This window comes from Canis lupus, chromosome 15 (assembly GCF_048164855.1).
Source record: "Canis lupus baileyi chromosome 15, mCanLup2.hap1, whole genome shotgun sequence".
Lineage (NCBI taxonomy): Eukaryota > Metazoa > Chordata > Mammalia > Carnivora > Canidae > Canis > Canis lupus.
In genome coordinates this window covers 31,215,893-31,233,003 of record NC_132852.1, presented here as the reverse complement: position 1 = coordinate 31,233,003, position 17,111 = coordinate 31,215,893, and the positions used below count along the sequence as shown (strand labels likewise).

The following is a 17,111-nucleotide window of genomic DNA, read 5'->3' as shown; positions in this document are numbered from 1 at the left end:
GGTGTCTTCATGACAGCTGTATAATTGGGTCATTCTAATATTATAACACAAACACACGCACACACACACACACATTTCCTTTAAAATGGATTTAGCTATGTTCCAGGGCTCAACATCACCCATGGAACAAATTACATTAAAATTACAATTAACTTCCGCTCAACTGTCAGCAGAAATCGATGTTGCTGTGTACATACTGCCTCTTCCTCACTTTTATTAAGCCCCTTTCAATTATGAGGGAACATAAATTGGAAGGATGTCGCTATGTCATCTACAGTATTAAAATGTACGAGGAACATTGACCCTGGCCTCTAGAGATTATGTGAAAAGCCATTTATATGCACAGCTGTACAAATTGCCTGAGTTTAATGCTAAATTCCGTGGAAAATCATCTTTGCTGCTCTGCATCTGAGGAAGAACAAGGTTTAAATATTTAATGTGTTCCCTTACCAGACAAGCCCAGTCAGCAGTGAATTAGTGAACCGGCCAGTACAGAGAGCTCCTTTTGGGAATGACAGGTTTTGCCTTTAAATGCAAGGAGTGACCTGAGTTCACACTTTGCCAGAAACAGCAGCCAAGGGAAGAGCTGACTGGGTTAGTTCCCCTTGCCTTCCCCAATGTTGTCTTCCACAAAACTACTCCCAGTTTGATTCCTGGACTTGTCTCTGGTCTGTTCTTGAATATTGATTGCAACAGCATCCCTTCACCTCTATCAGACCCTTCTTCATAGATATGTGCCAGTCATGAAAATATATTTTGGATATATTATTGAAAGAGCACCTCTTCATATTCAAAAAATAAAAGGACAAGCAGACAAAAACAAATGAATCTGGCCATGGATGGAAATCTTATGTCCAAATGTAGCTATTAGAGAAATTGCTATAGTTCAAATCCCACTTGACCACTTCCTGGCTCTGTCAATTTATTTATCTTCCACGTGTCTCTGCTTTCTTATATGCAAAAATTAGGAAAATTGCTTTTTTATGTAAAAAGTTAAAATGATCAGAACATCTCCACAGGATTGTCTTGAATAAAAGGCTTAACAAATGAAATATAGTATTAAAAAGAAAACAGCTATTTTCAAGAGACATTGTAGCTTGTCATGATTTATTTTTATATGACCACACACAATCTTCTTTATGTTGAGCTGAAATCTGTCTCCTTATCATCTTTATATCTTACCTTCTTGAGGACTCTCCAAAGATAAAATTAGATGTCCAGAAGCTAATGAGCTTCTGTCATAAAGGTGTTCAAACAGAAGTTGTGGCATTAATGTAGCAGAGGGCACTTAATCTTAGAAGTTATTGTTGTACCAGGTCAACTCCCAACTGGAAGGACAGGAAATCAGAACAATGAAAGTGGGATGGAGAGTACAAAAGAACACAATATGAGAATCACTAGGGGACATTTTCAAAATCCATGTTAAGACTTCATCTTGATGGATAGGGAGAAGGCTGCTGGAGTTAGAAGACAGACTAGCCTTTTCCAATCCTGGTTTGGAAATTACTAGACCAACGGCAATTTGGAATTACTCAGACAGTCTGACATCTTGAGTCAGGACTGGAGATGTTTACCTAGATTGGTAAGTCTCAACCCCGTACACATTAGAGTCACCTGGGGAGCTTTTCAAAAGTACTAATGATCAGGCCTCACCCCAGATCAGTTAAATCAAAATCGCTGGGAGATGCGCCAGAGCACTGAAGCTTTTAAAAAGCTCCCCGGGTAATTCTAATGTGCAGCCAAAGTTGAGAACCAATGATCTATAGATACTTATCTAGATAACCTTAAATGTTCTTTTTTAATTTGCAAATCTATGACTTGTAGCATTTCAAACTAAGCAAACACAAAGCTCCAAAATAATAATTATTATACAGATTAAGATATGTATCCAGATACATCCTAATGATAATAATAGTAAATAATATCAGTTTTCATTTGTATAGTGAATAAACTAGTTCCACTCTCTAAACACCCACAGTGGCTATAATTTAGAAAGTTTAACCATCTTGAGCAAGATTCCATAGTTGATGAGAAGTCAAGCTGGGACTCAAGTCTGGTTCTTCACATTCTTGAATTAGTTCTGTTTCTCCTCTATCACCATCAGCTAGTTTCTGAGGTCCTCTAGTGCCTAATTCTATTTGCATTAACAGATCATGCTCTGTCTCCTGTAAAGTATTCCATGGAAGTTCAGCTATCAGTTATGACTCTAAGTCAATCTCTAGCTTCTAACTGATACTTCCAGACTAAAGATCCTTTGTGTTTACTTTTGATGACAAATGGTGGTCTTAGAGAACTGGTGACTCGTTAGAGTTCAGTGAATCAAGGATTTGATTACACTTATGGCAATTTCATATGAATTAATTCTTAATGTAATAAAACAATCAACTTACCTTAAAAAAAAAAAACAACAAGACATAACATTTCTTCTTACTTCAACACACACAAATCAGAATTTTTTGTTAAATGAAAAGGACAATGAGAATTTTACTATCCAAGCCACCAAAATTGAGTTTGACATTTCCTGGTTACTTGCAACAACAATTAAATAGTTAAAACACTCAAGAACTAACCCAACTTCCACTTCTAGGAAAATGAAACAGATGGACTTTTCCTAATTCCTTCAAGTAAGTACAACTAAAATCCTTGTTCATATGTAAAACAAACAGAGAGTCTCTGAAAGTTAAAGAAGAGAAGAAATACCAAGAAGGGGAGTCAGGACCTGAAGAATGATATAGTGGTGAACTTCTGGACTTTCTTTTTACCTCATATATCCCACCTAAAGAAGCCAGCAACTGGAAATGTCAATAGGCTCAGACCAAAAAAGACAAAATAAGGGCTAATCTCTCTGATCAAAGGACCAAGAAATGGGCAGTGAAGCAAGACAAAAAAAAACTTTGATATAATAACTGCTCCCCTGTAGCCAAATACCACAGGAAATAAAGCTGTAACTCTACTCCCACCCACACCAGGAAATGTGTAGAGTTTAAACTTCCATCCTCACTAAACTGTAATGAGGCACCCCAAATATTCCCCCAAATGTTATCAAAAAAGCAAAACATGTAGATGGAAATTTGATCCCCATTAGACAGTAACAAGGGCTCCACCAGTGCTATGTCGGTGGAAACTGCATGGGCAGCCTAGACATCCACCCTCACAGAACAGTAACAAGATGACCTTCACCTTTTTGCTCAGGTATTGTCAGAGGAACAGGGACATCCCTAGTACCCAGTGGTAACAAGGTCACACCTTCCCACGATCTCAGTGGAGGCCACATAGGAAGCAGTAATGAGGCACTCTTACCCTCGAACAAATACCAGTGGAAGGCTAATGGGGAGCTAGCACTCCCACCCCAAATAACAATAATGAAAAGTACTCCCTCAGGTGTCACAGAGGCCAACTAGGAAACATTGACTTCTACTTCCACTTGACACTGAAGATGTATTCCTCTCATCCTCCATCCCCTGCTAGAATACTGCCAGTGGAAGCCAATTAAAATAAAAGCTTTAAAGAAGATCCAGGGCAGCCTAGGTTGCTCAGAGGTTTAGCACCACCTTCAGCCCAGGGCATGATCCTGGAGACCCAAGATCAAGTCCCAAGTCAGGCTCCCTGCATGGAGCCTGCTTCTCCTTCTGCCTGTGTCTCTGCCTCTCTCTCTTTCTTTCTGTGTCATGAATGAATGAATGAATGAATGAATGAATAAATAAATAAATAAATAAATAAAATCTTTAAAAAAATAAAAAATAAGATCCAGAGTCTTGTAACATAATAATAATTCAAAAAAAAATTCTCTAATTTTCAATTGAAAATACCTCATCACAAGAACCAAGATGATATCAAACTGAATTTAAAAAGATAATCAATAGAGCTATTTTAATTTGCTAGGGCTGCCATAATAAATACCACAGACTGGGTGGCTCAACGGAGATTTATTTCCTCACAGTCCTAGAAGCCAACATAAAGGTAGGGTCAGCTTCATTCTGAGACCTCTCCCCTTGGCTTGTCCATGGCATCTTCTTACAGTGTCTTCACATGATTACCTGCTATGCATGTCCATGCCCTCCCTTCTAGTTAGAACACATTGTGGATCAAACCCCATCAGTATGATCTCATTTTACCTTAACCACCTCTTTACATTTCCTTTCTTCAAACAGAGTCACAATTTGAGGTACTGGGGATCAGGGCTTCCACCCATGAATTTTGAGGAAGGGGGAGAAAACAATTTAGCCCAGAATAGATGCCAATTCTGACATGACAAGGACATTAGAGTCATTTGACAAAGATTTTAAAGCAGCCACCATAAAAATGCTTCACTGAACAATTACAAACTCACTTGAAACAGAAAAAAATAGAAAATCTCAGCAAAGACATGGAAGATAATGAGGAAAAACCAAATGGAAATTTCAGAACTGAAAAATATAATGACTGAAATTAAAGATTCAATGGATGGGATTCACGGCAGAATAGAGTAGGCAGTGGCAAGAATCACTGAACTAACAGATGGAACAATAGAAACCACCATCTGAACAACAATGAGTATTAAAAACAATAACAAAGAAAACAACAAAGCCTAGGGGAACTGTGAGACTATGACAAAGATTATCATTCGTGTCATCAAAGTCCAAGAAGGAGATTTATATATATATATATATATATATATATATATATATATATATATATATATATAAAGAATGTGATTCAAAAAGAAAGCTTCAAAGAAAATGGCTAACAGCATTCCAAATATGGCAAAAGATAGAATGCTACAGAGTAGAGAAGGTGAGCAAACCCCAAACAGAAATAACAAAAAAAATCTATACCAAGACATGTCAAGATCTCTAAGAACTAAAAATAAATTTAAAATCTTGGAACAACATAGGAGAAAAAAAATGACAATGAATTTCTTAGGTAAAACCATGGAGACCAATAGGAGGAGGCACAATCTTTTATAAGTACTGGAAGAAAAGAACTAACAACCCTGAACCCTATATCCAGTGAGGATGTCCTTCAGAAATGAAAGGAAATACTACCCAAATTAATCTACACATTTAATGCAATCCCCATCAAAATACCACCAGTGTTTTTCACAGAGCTAGAACAAACAATCCTAAAATCTGTATGGAATCACAAAAGACCCTGAATAGCCAAAGAAATTCTGAAAAAGAAAAAAACTACAGGCATCACAATTCCAAATTTCAAGTTACATTACAAAGCCATAGTCATCAAGACAGTATGGTACTGGCACAAAAACAGACACACAGATTAATGGAATAAAATAGAGAGCCCAAAAATTGACCCACAACTCTTTAATCAACTAGAGTTTGACAAAGCACAAAAAGAATATCTGATCGAAAAAAGCCAGTGTCTTCAACAGATGATGTTGAGAAAACTGGACAGCCATGTGCAGAAGAATGAAACTAGACCACTTTCTTACACCATACAAAAAAAAAAAAAAAAAAAAAAAGAATGGAAGACCTACATATGAGACAGAAAATCATCAAAATTCTAGAGAAGAACACAGGCATAATCCTCTTTAAACTCAGCCATAGCAACTTCCTACTAGATATGTCACCACAGGCAAGGGAAACAAAAGCAAACATGAACTTTTGAGATTTCATCAAGATAGAAATTTTCTGCACAGCAAAGAAAACAATCCTCAAAACTGAAAGACAGCCTACGGAATAAGAGAAGATATTTACAAACAACATATGTGATAAAGGGTTAGTATTCAAAATTTTCAAACTCAATACCCAAAAAACCACCCAGTTAAGAAATGGACAGAAGACCTAAATAGACACTTTCCAAAGAACACATCCAGATGGCTGACACATGAAAAGATGCTCAACATTACTTATCGTCAGGGAAATACAAATCAAAACCATGATGAGATAGCATTTCACACTTGTCAAATGGCTAAAATTAACAACACAGGAAGCAACAGGTATTGGGGAGGATTCAGGTAAAGGAGAACACTCTAGCACTGTTGGTGGGAATGCAAACTCATGCAGCCACTCTAGAGAACACTATAGAGGTTCCTCAAAAAGCTAAAAATAGAACTATGATAGGATCCAGCAATTGTACTACTAGATATTTACCCAACAATACAAAAACACAGATTTGAAGGAATACATGCACCCTAATGTTCATAGCAGCATTATCAACAATAGCCAAACTATGAAGAGAACACAAATGTCCATCAACTGATAAATGGATAAGTAAATTGTGATACACACACACACACACACACATACACACACACGGGAATATTACTCAGCCATCAAAAAGAATGAAATCTTGCCATTTGCTATGACATGGATGGAACTAGAGTGTATTACAGTAAGTGAAATAAGTTGGCCAAAGAAAGACAAATACCAAATGATATCACTCATATATGGAATTTAAGGAAAAAAAACAGATGAGCATATGGGAATGGGGAAAAGAAAACAAGGAGAGAGGAAGACAAACCAGAAAAGATTTCTAATGTTAGAGAACAAACATGATTGATGGAGGGATGTCAGTGGATGGTGTGGATGGGCTGGATGGGTGATGGGTATTAAGGAGAGCACTTGTTACAATGAGCACTGGGTGTTGTATGTAAGTGATGAATCACTGAATTCTACTCCAGAAACCAATATTGCACTGTATGTTAAACACTTAAAAATTTTAAAAAAGAATAAAATAAAAAGAGAAGAATGCAAAACAAAACAGAACACACGAAAGGAAAATTAACACATTTTCAGATGAAGGGAAACTAAGAGAATCTTTTACTAGAAGATGTTTCAAAAGGAATGGCTAAAAAACTGGAAAGAGAAAAACAAGGGAATTTTGGAACACCAAAAAGGAAGGAAAAACATGGTAAGCAAACAGATTTCTCTTCTGGAATTTCCTAAATTATGTTTGAAAATTGAAGCAAACGTTAGTATTATGTGGTTCTAAATGTGTATAGAGGAAATAGTTAAGGCAATGATATTACAAATGAGGGAGGGTAGTTTTCTGTACTTCACTTAAACTAGTGAAATGGTGACACTAGTAAACTCTGATGTGATATATACATATATCTTTCCAGTTTTTTAGATATATACATATTTCTATGTGTATAGTCATACCTACAGAAAGCATTAAAAAAGTTATGCAAAGAGATACAATCAACACCCTTTTTCAAGAAGTTTTGAATAATTAGAATGAAAGTCAGCAAGGATTTGGAAGAATTCAACTGTACTTTCAACCGACAGAATTTAATCAACATTTATGGAACATTCCTTTAACAGCCAAATACACATTCCTTCCAGTACCCGGGACAGATGCCAAAACAGACAACATTTCAGGTATAAAACAAGCCTTAGAATTTTTAAAGAATGTAAACCATACAGATGTTTTTTGTCTGAAAACAATAGCAACAAATTATATATCAAGAACCGAAATATAACAGGAAAATCTCCAATCATTTGGAAACTAAACAGTACACTTCTAAATAATCCATATGTCAAAGAAAATGCCTCAAGAGGCATAAAAACTACATTAAATGAATGAAAATGAAAATAGAATATATCAAAATTTATAGAACACAGTTAAAACTGTACAAGAGGAAAATTTGTAGCAGTTAACGTACAGATATTAGAAAAGAGGAAAGCTCAAATCAAAAAATCTAAGTTCTCATCCAAAGAACTTAGAAAAAATAAAAGCCAAATAAACTAAAGCAAGCAGAAGGAAGGAAATAATATAGATAAGAGCAGAATTCAATGAAATTGAACAGGAATGCAATGGAGAAAATCAATGAAGTGGAGAGCTAATTTTTTTGAAAAATCAATAAAATCGGCAAACTGCTAGCAAGACTAAAAAAAAAGATACAAATTACCAATATCAGGGATGACACAGAACATATTACTACAGACATGTAGACATCAGGGGATATCACTCTAGGCATTGCAGGCATCCAAAAGATAATAAGGAATAACTTCACCCATATGAATTTGACAACTAGGATGAGGTAGGTCAATTCCTCAAAATCTGCCACAATCTTCTCAACATGAAACAGATAATTCAAGCAGTCCTATATAACTAGTAAGGAAGTTGAATTCATAATTTCAAAAAATTACTTATAATCTCCAGGCCCAAATGTTTTCAGTGAAAATTCTGCCAAATGATTAAAGAAGAGCTGTACCAATTCTAAACACTCTCTTCCAAAAAGTAGGAGGGAAACCTTCCTAATTCATTTTAATAAACTACTGTAGGATACCATTAGCTATTGCAAGACCTAAGATAGGCTTGCAAAAATCAATTGTATTTTTTATACTATCATGTGTACTTGTAAACTGAAATTAAAAATATGACATCATTATAATCAGTCAAAAAATACTTAACTATAAATCTAGTAATATGTGTATACCACTTCTATACTAAAATTATGAAATGCTGATGAAGGAAATCAAAGAATATTTCAATATACGATGCATTCATGGATTGGAAAACTCAACATAAAAAAGAAAGTGTCAACTTTCCCCAAATTGGTAGGTAAATTTTATGAAATTCTTTTTTTTAAAGATGTATTTATTTATTTATGATAGACATTGAGAGAGAGAGAGAGAGAGAGGCAGAGACACAGGAGGAGAGAGAAGCAGGCTCCATGCCGGGAGCCCGACGTGGGACTCGATCCCGAGACTCCCGGATCGCCCCAGGGCCAAAGGCAAGCGCTAAACTGCTGAGCCACCAGGGATCCCCATTTTATGAAATTCTTATCAAAATCTCGGAAAGATTTTTGCATAAATATAGATTATTTTAAAATTTATATGAAAAAGCAAAAGAACTAGAATAGCTTTGAAAAAGAAGAATCAAGTTGGAGGAATCAGTCAATCCAATTTCAAGACTTGTTATGTACAGATAGTAATCAAAACTATGTGTTATTGGTGAAGACACAGACACACAGATTAGAACAGAATAGAACAGAGCTCAGAAATAGATCCACACAAGTATATCCCATTGATTTTTAACAATGATGCAAGAAATTCAATAAGAAAAGTAGCCTTTCCAAAAAATGATATTAGAGTGTTTGGACATCTGACCAAGGTTGCATATCTTATTCAAAGATAAAACTCAAAATGGATCATGGAATCAAATGTAAAATGTTATACTATAAAACTTTCATGGAAAAAAAACATAACAGAAAATATTTGGATTGGTGACAAGGTAAAGAGTTCTTAGAGTGGACACCAAAAGCACAATTCACAAAAGATGATGTTGGATTTCATAAAAATTAAAAAAGTTTTCCTTAGCCAAAGACGGTTTAAGAGTGAAAAGGCAAGTACACTCTGAAGGAAAGTATTTGCCAACTACATTTCCAATGAAAATCAGCATCTAAAAAAAAAAAAGAAAGAAAGAAAGAAAATCAGCATCTAGAAAAAAACAAAGAACTGTCAAAACTCAACAGTAAAGAACAAACAATCCAACTAGACTATGTGGGAAGATGAACAGACATTTCACTAAAGAGGATAAACAGAAATTCTTGGCTAATAAGCACATAAAAAGATGCTCATCTTTACTCTCCAAGAGGTAAATAGAAATTAAAACCATAACAAGGTATCACCTATCAAAATAAATAAAAAATGATAACAATACCACATTCCAGTGAGAATTTGGAGAAACTAGATCACAATCTCTGCTACATGGCTAATGGGAATGTAATATGGTATAGCCAGTCTAGAAAACAGTTTGGATTTTTCTTCAATAACTAAATATGCAACCATAATTTGATCCAACAATTACCCCTGAGCATTTTTCCCAGGTAAAAGCTAATGTTCACAGAAAAATCTGTATATGAATGTTCATAGCAGCTTTATTTGTAATTCCCCCAAACCCGAAAACATCCCAGACATACTTTAAAGGAGGAATGTTTAATGAGGCTGTATTACATTAATGAGGCCACAAAATATTACTCAGTAATAAAAAGAACAAGCTACCAGTATGCACATCCGGATGAAACTCCAAAGTATTATATTGAATAAAAAAACAAAAGTCCCCAAAGTTTACATACTGTATGACTCCATTATATAACATTCCCCAATGTACATAATTTTAAGAAACAGAGAACAGATTAATGGTTGCTAAGAGTTATGAAGGTGGTAAGATGGGAAGAAAGTGGATATGGGTTTAAAAGGCAACAAGAAAGTTGCCTGGGTGACTCAGTCAGTTAGGCATCAGACTCTTGATTTTGTCTTAGGTCATGATCTTCATGTCCTGGGATTGAGCCCCATATTGGGCTCTGCACTCAGTGGGGAGTCTCCTTCTCACTCTGCCCCTCCCCCTGCTCTCTCTTTCTTTCTAAAAATAATTAAAATCTTAAAAAAAATAAAAGGCAACAGGAAGGATCTCTGTGATGATCGAAATGTTCTGAATCTTGAATGTATCAATCCTGATTGTGTTATTTTACTACAGTTTTGTGAGTCACTTCTCATTAGGGAAATTTCTTAAAGAGTACATAATGTCTCTCTGTATGGTCTCTGCCTCTGAACCTACAACAATTTCAGAATAAATAGCTTAATTGAGTAATATACCCCATTCCTCAATTTGAACTTCATAAATGAATTAATCCACTTTTAATTTATAATTCATTTAATGTTTAATGCTTTAGAACTGATAAAGATATGGAAACTTCTGTAGTGTTTACTGTATTGTTCCCAGTATTTGGCAGCTTTGGATGAAATGCCTTCATGTTCAATGGGTCTTGAGGGATTCTAAGAAATATTTAACACAATTAAAAAAAAAAAAAAAAAAAAAAACTATTCTGGTCATAGCCAGTTCTTTATCTCAAGGGATTCTCACTCTTTCCCTCCAAGTACTAAGTCTTATAATCATACTAACAGATTGCAAAAGTGACAAATACTTGCATTGATATTCACCAACTTCATATTATAATTAAAGAACTGAAGTTGGTTGTGTGACCTTGGAAACAAGGACCACGTAAAGGTCTATTCAGAACCTACATGGAATCAATAAAATTTTCTAGACTACCATAATGGTGAGGATCCTGTGTTCATGTTTTATCTTTTTGTAACAATATAATGGTATTAAGAGTTAATATTTATTCCAATATTTTTGTATGTCAAGTACTATTTTAATTGCTTTACAAGTATTAATCATTCAACCCTACAGCAATCTAAGTATGGAACTATTTTTTTATAAACATTTTACAGTTAATGAAACTGAGTTATAGAGGGGTTACTTTACTTGCCTAAGATCATACAGCTAATAAGTTTAAAAGTTTAATTATAATCCAGGGCTGTCTGGCTCCAAAGAGTACATTATTAACCATTAATATTATATAATATTTTACAAATATAGGCTGTTTGCCATAGCTGTGGGAATCAAAAGGCAATATAGGGAGATCATTATAAGCTGTTGCAGTGATATTACTAATCAGTCTATTGCATACATGCTAACTATTTGAATCAGTCACACTAGCAAGAGATATGAAAACTTTAGGATAAAAGAAAAAAGGAATCTTGGTTTTCTCATTGGTAATACGAGTTAAAATAAATGTATAATCCAAGCTCCAAGTGGTTAATAGCTTGGGAAATTGGTAGCCAAACTTGAACACAAATGGCTATCCTTTGTTCCTAATCTGCTTGTGTTACCCCAATATTCCTCTCTTAAGAAAGGAAATGTGATCTAGTGAAATGATGTTATGACATCTGCCACTGGACACCCCAGCTTGTCCCTTAAAGCTGGAAGGCTTCAGAGCTGAAAGGTGATCTATAAATACATTGGGAAAAAGGAGTGTCCTCTTCTGCCATGTTAGAGGGGTCTTAGGATAGCACAGTTGTGCCCCAATGTGATGCAAAGATTAGAAAAAAAGTCATTTAATTCCTGCCTTCACCTATGTCTATCTCCAATACCATGATGGACCCAGGACACTGAGCAAGCAATGGATGGTTTCTTTCTTCCTGCAGATAAATTTATCCAAGAGGCTTTGGGAGCCTCATGCAAATGAGCTTCTGCTGGGCCTGCTCCTTCAGTGTGTCCAACAAGCCAGACAGTGCTGATTATCAGACTTGATTCTGTTACTGTCATCTTGAAACCTTAAAGATGAACATATACAGGGCACCAAACAAAGGTATACATCTGTTTTGCCAATTATCTACAGAATTAAAAATTCTAACATTTGATTTACAACCTTCTAAATTATGAACCTTATAATAATCTAAGAAAAAACACAAAACAAACATATTCAACATATATGAATATATATATATATACATAAAACACAGATTTCTTTCCTCTCAAGTACAGTTTATTTATTGTCTAAAACATTAATATGTTGAATTTAATACTGTTTTGTTAAACAACAGCAAAAAAGATCAAGAACTCAGTGATCCAAACAAAATTTATAATAAAATTTTTACATAATGAAATCTGTGACTCTGGGAGACTATGATTTGGAGAGATAGGGTATGATACATCTTGTGCTGGGGTGTTTTCCTTTTATGGATGGCTCTAAATGCAAGCAGATACAAATTCATTGTTCTGCATATCAGATATGAGCTCCTTGCAGAATGCATTCTGATTAAAATGAAGTGTTAAGCTGACAGTGAATGAGCTACCCAAAAATCTTCAGTGGTTTCTCTTAGAACATAGGCTTCTGTCTATCCAGTGCCTAAACTTATTGCCATCATAGTAAAGATCAATTTCAATTTTTCAAAGCCTTTCTGAGAAGGCCCACCTACCACCTTTACCTCTATAGTTACCTACTGCTCAATGCACCTGGTTAACCATGGAAGAATGGACCCAGATGAAGACCCATGCTGAATCAGCATGATTGTGCAGGTGGGTATGAAGCCTTGATAGCAAGTACAAAGATCAGACTGGCCATGCAACAGGCCTGGTCACTGTTCAAACAAAGAATCACAACTCAACTTGAACCATAAAACTGTTAGGGATCCCTGGGTGGCGCAGCGGTTTGGCGCCTGCCTTTGGCCCAGGGCGCGATCCTGGAGATCCGGGATCGAATCCCATGTCAGGCTCCCGGTGCATGGAGCCTGCTTCTCCCTCTGCCTGTGTCTCTGCCTCTCTCTCTCTCACTGTGTGCCTATCATGAATAAATAAAAATTAAAAAAAAAAAAAAAAAAAAAAAAAAAACTTTGCCAAGCTTGTTTTTGACCCCAGCCCTCTACAAAAGCTGTAACAGCTTGTAAGGCTTGGAAGGAACAGTTTGGAAAGCTTGTGATCATCAGATGATGAACCTTCACCTGCTTGAGCAAGATTATATACTATTTTGACATGAGAGTGACTAAGTGACTTCCCTTGACACTGAGAATGCTTGCCCTGACATGCAATTCTAGAGCAGTTATTTAATTAAACGCAATTATAGCAAAGAACCAGAGAACCCATAGAAAGGAATGCTTCTGAATTATAATATCATCCTGTGCCTCTCTGTAATCACAATTTAATCATGTTTCAAAGCATTTCTTTCTAATTTGTATACATAAAGATACGATATATGAAACAAATAACTCAAGGCTGAGTACAATATTCCAAGACCCAGTGTAATTTACACAGAGAGCTGGATATTTATTTCTGATGCTAAGGTTATTAAGTTATCTGAAAGGTATAGACTTCATTTCTCTTTTCAAGAAATAGAGATTTATATTGCTTATTTATTCCCAGCTGTTGAATATCTGAGTTGCGCTCAGAAAAGAGATTAAAAATATTTGATGATGCCAGTGGCTGACAAAGCAGCAACTTGGGGAATTTCACCCAATTTTTATCTAGAATAGCTTTCTGAGTGTGTGTATGTGTCTGTGTTTGTATATCCAATTGTGTCAGACCCAATAACAGACATATGTTTTGACAGTCTATCCTGAAATACTCTATTGTTTCACTTTTAAAAACAATTTTATTTATTTTAGAGTGAGAGAGAGAGAGAGAGTTGGGGGAAGAGCAGAGGGAGAAGGAGAGAGAAACCCAAACAGACTTTGTGTTGAATGTGGAGCCTGATGTGGGACTCTATCTCATTACCATGAGATCAGACCTGAGCCAAAACCAGGAGTCAGACACTTAACCAACTCCATCACCTAGGTGCTCCTCTATTATTTCTTCTTCTTCTTCTTCTTCTTCTTCTTCTTCTTCTTCTTCTTCTTCTTCTTCTTCTTCTTCTTCTTCTTCTTTCTTCTTCTTTCTTCTTCTTCTTCTTTTTTTTATGTGAAAAAGTCAGTTATTCAAGATATTTTCCTGACTTAGGTTTTTTTTCCATTGGGATAGCATGAATCCTCACAGGAGCCCTGACCACTGGACTGAGTCCCTGGGACTGGATTTCATCGTAGCTTCGCTACAAACTGTGTGGGCATTTATCCTTGGGTATCATCTATGCTTTTTTATTGGTTAAAAAGAAGGAGTTAGGCTTTTAGAATCTCATTATTCTCTTTTTGAACTGAGCTATAATGAACTGGGAATAATTCTTGGATAGTCTTTTTTTAGACATGGAGAAGATGAAATCTATCCTGTTGGTACTCTACTCCATGTCTTAGGTTCCTTATTAACACATAAAATTACTCATTCTACAGAATTTTGAGTGCAAGACCTACTAAGGGTGCCTTTCCATGTGGCTACACAACCTCAGGAATAACATTTTGGCAATGAGTAAAACCAGAAGACAGTTTTGCAACATGTATTTCTTCTTGGAATGGAAAGCACTCCAGGTTATACATCAATCTTTTTAACCTCTTGGGTAGTAACAATGCCAGCACAGGATTACAAAAAACAATGATATATACTATAAGGATAGATCACTGTCTGTAGAGAGAAACACACATCTATATTTCTGTCCAAAACTTTACTAGAGCATGCTTAAAGAGGTCTGGAAACACCTGGGAGTATGAGCATACATTTAGAAACCATGGCAGAGATTTAATCATGCCTCTGGTTTGTGCTAGGACTGCAGGCACATTATGTCCTCACTTACAGTGCCCATAACCAGAGACATAAAAAGTGTCCTAGACAGGTGGAAAGAACCAAGGGCCAAAAGCCAGGGGCCTTCAGCTCAGTCCCAAATCTAATACCAACAAGCTCTGTGTTAAGAGCAAGTCACTTTACATGCTTTGGCCACAGAATTAAGAGAAAATTTAGTATATCAATCTTCAAACTAAAATTAAACTATCTCTAATAGCTTGCCTTTTGTGCAACTGCTGCCCCTTACATTATGTGTATTGGTGGGGGTTGTTACAAAGATTGCGTGTTGAATGCTGCAAAAATTTCCATTTAGGGTGGGGTTTAAACCAGAGTGCAGAGGTCAGCTCCTGTATCAAGATCGCTCCCTTCTGTCTGTGTCCCATTTTGCTTTATGCTATTCCCTTCTTCTCAGGCCACTTCACTGTTCTAGGCCTGCTCATGCTAATGGTACACCAAACTCCAGGACTTCCCAACCCTCTCTTTTTAAAAAGTTTAGGTTTCTACTTTCAATTTTCTTCAGTTCGATGTTCAGTGAACAAAACTAGCACAGAAACTAATTCCTCATTCATTCCAGGTGGGGCCCTCTGAAGTCAAAGTCTTAAAGAGAAATAATCAAATCATAGGGCTTTTAGGCATTAATAGCTAACAAAGGATATGTGTTGATGTCTTCTGATGTCCCTTAAAACATACCGCAAAACACTCAATTTAGCTATAATTTTATAATATGTAGCATTTTACTATTTAAAAGTGCTTTCATATATACATGTGCTACGTAAACAAGTGAGTTCTTTCTTCATATATACTTATTACTAGAAAAAGTGAGGTTTCAGAAGACAGTGACTTCCTCATGTTCTTATAACTAATTATTCTAATTAGTTTATTGCAGTTTATTTTATTTATTTTATTTTTGTTCTAAAAAGAGTTCTTTTTTGGTGCTGTTTCTTCCTGGTACCACATAGTTATCACCAATATTCCTGCCTTTCTGCCAAAAAGATGCTGGATATCCAGGTCATGATAGTAAGAGAATTTTTAAAAATACCAGTCAATTCATTCTTAAGAGCTAATTGTAGATAAAGTGTAAAGTTAAAGCATCATATTCATATATTCTTTAAAGCTCGAGTTTTGGAGGCCTGATACCAATCACATGAAAATCTGAAATTTCAACAAAATGAGTGAATTGTGACTCAAAACAAAAGGTTTCTAATTGTTTTATCTGTTAGTTCCTCTGTGCCTTAGGGATCTGACATTGTCCTTGAAAAAGCTGAGTATCTTTGAATATCTCTACATTTACAGGGTCTTTCTCTGTTCCTTGATTAGGTTTTTATGATGTAGAATAACCTGTACTATTTCCAATAGTCACTCATTTAAAATATTCTGATGTTCTAGATTCCCCACTTTTTGTAATACAGAATCTGCATTACCTTATATATTTACTGGTGGATGCTATGCCTTGGAAACAATAACAGATTTGGAGTAATATCTGAGAAAACAATATCTCTGGAATACTTGAATGACTAAATAATTATCAAAATAAGTCTTCTAGTTTTAGTTATTAGGCAAAAACCAATATTCTACTTCATCATTTTATCACAAGGAACTCTAAATTTGGACACAATATGTGAAACAATTCCTTTCAGATGATGGAAAACAGTGCAGGAATGTAATTCTTGAGATAAGGAAAATATACAATGTCAGCTCCAAATGCACCATACTTTCTGCCTGGAGCCAATATCCAGATTGCAGTATAAGGAATTGGAGTACAAGAGAGAGCAGCAGTCTTGTCAGTCAGGAGAAAAACATGAAAGTCCAGCATTTCTGAGAAGATTGTTATGTGTGGCTCCAGGGACCAGTGAGGAGTGACCTGCATAAATAAGGAGCCCCATAAATCTAGAAAGAACTCCTCTTGCTTTTGGCCAAACATGAAGTTGTACAAATATAAGAATGCTGTGTGAGATCTCTAGGAAACCACTAGTGGGGACCCATGAGCCAAACGGAGATCCTGGGAGGTGATGAACTATACTGGCAGACCTTGGAGTTCTGACTAGACAGAGTGGAAAGGCTTCATTGAACACACTTGCCCTTGAGTGAGATCCTGGACTCTATAGAAAAGCCTCACTTGAGGAGCTAGGCTACTCTAGACCTATTCCAGCAAAACCTAAAACCAAACTCTGACCAGAACA

The 17,111-nt window shown here is 35.8% G+C and overlaps 1 long non-coding RNA gene across 1 annotated transcript in view; it reads right to left on the bottom strand.

The window, feature by feature from the left end:
- The window catches only part of LOC140605513 (uncharacterized), a 29,621-nt gene that overhangs the window by 690 nt on the left and 11,820 nt on the right, over positions 1 to 17,111 (bottom strand). The window contains exon 4 of the long non-coding RNA XR_012008169.1: positions 1,183 to 1,328. This is a non-coding gene — a long non-coding RNA (uncharacterized lncRNA). The remainder of the gene's footprint in view (positions 1 to 1,182; positions 1,329 to 17,111) is intronic.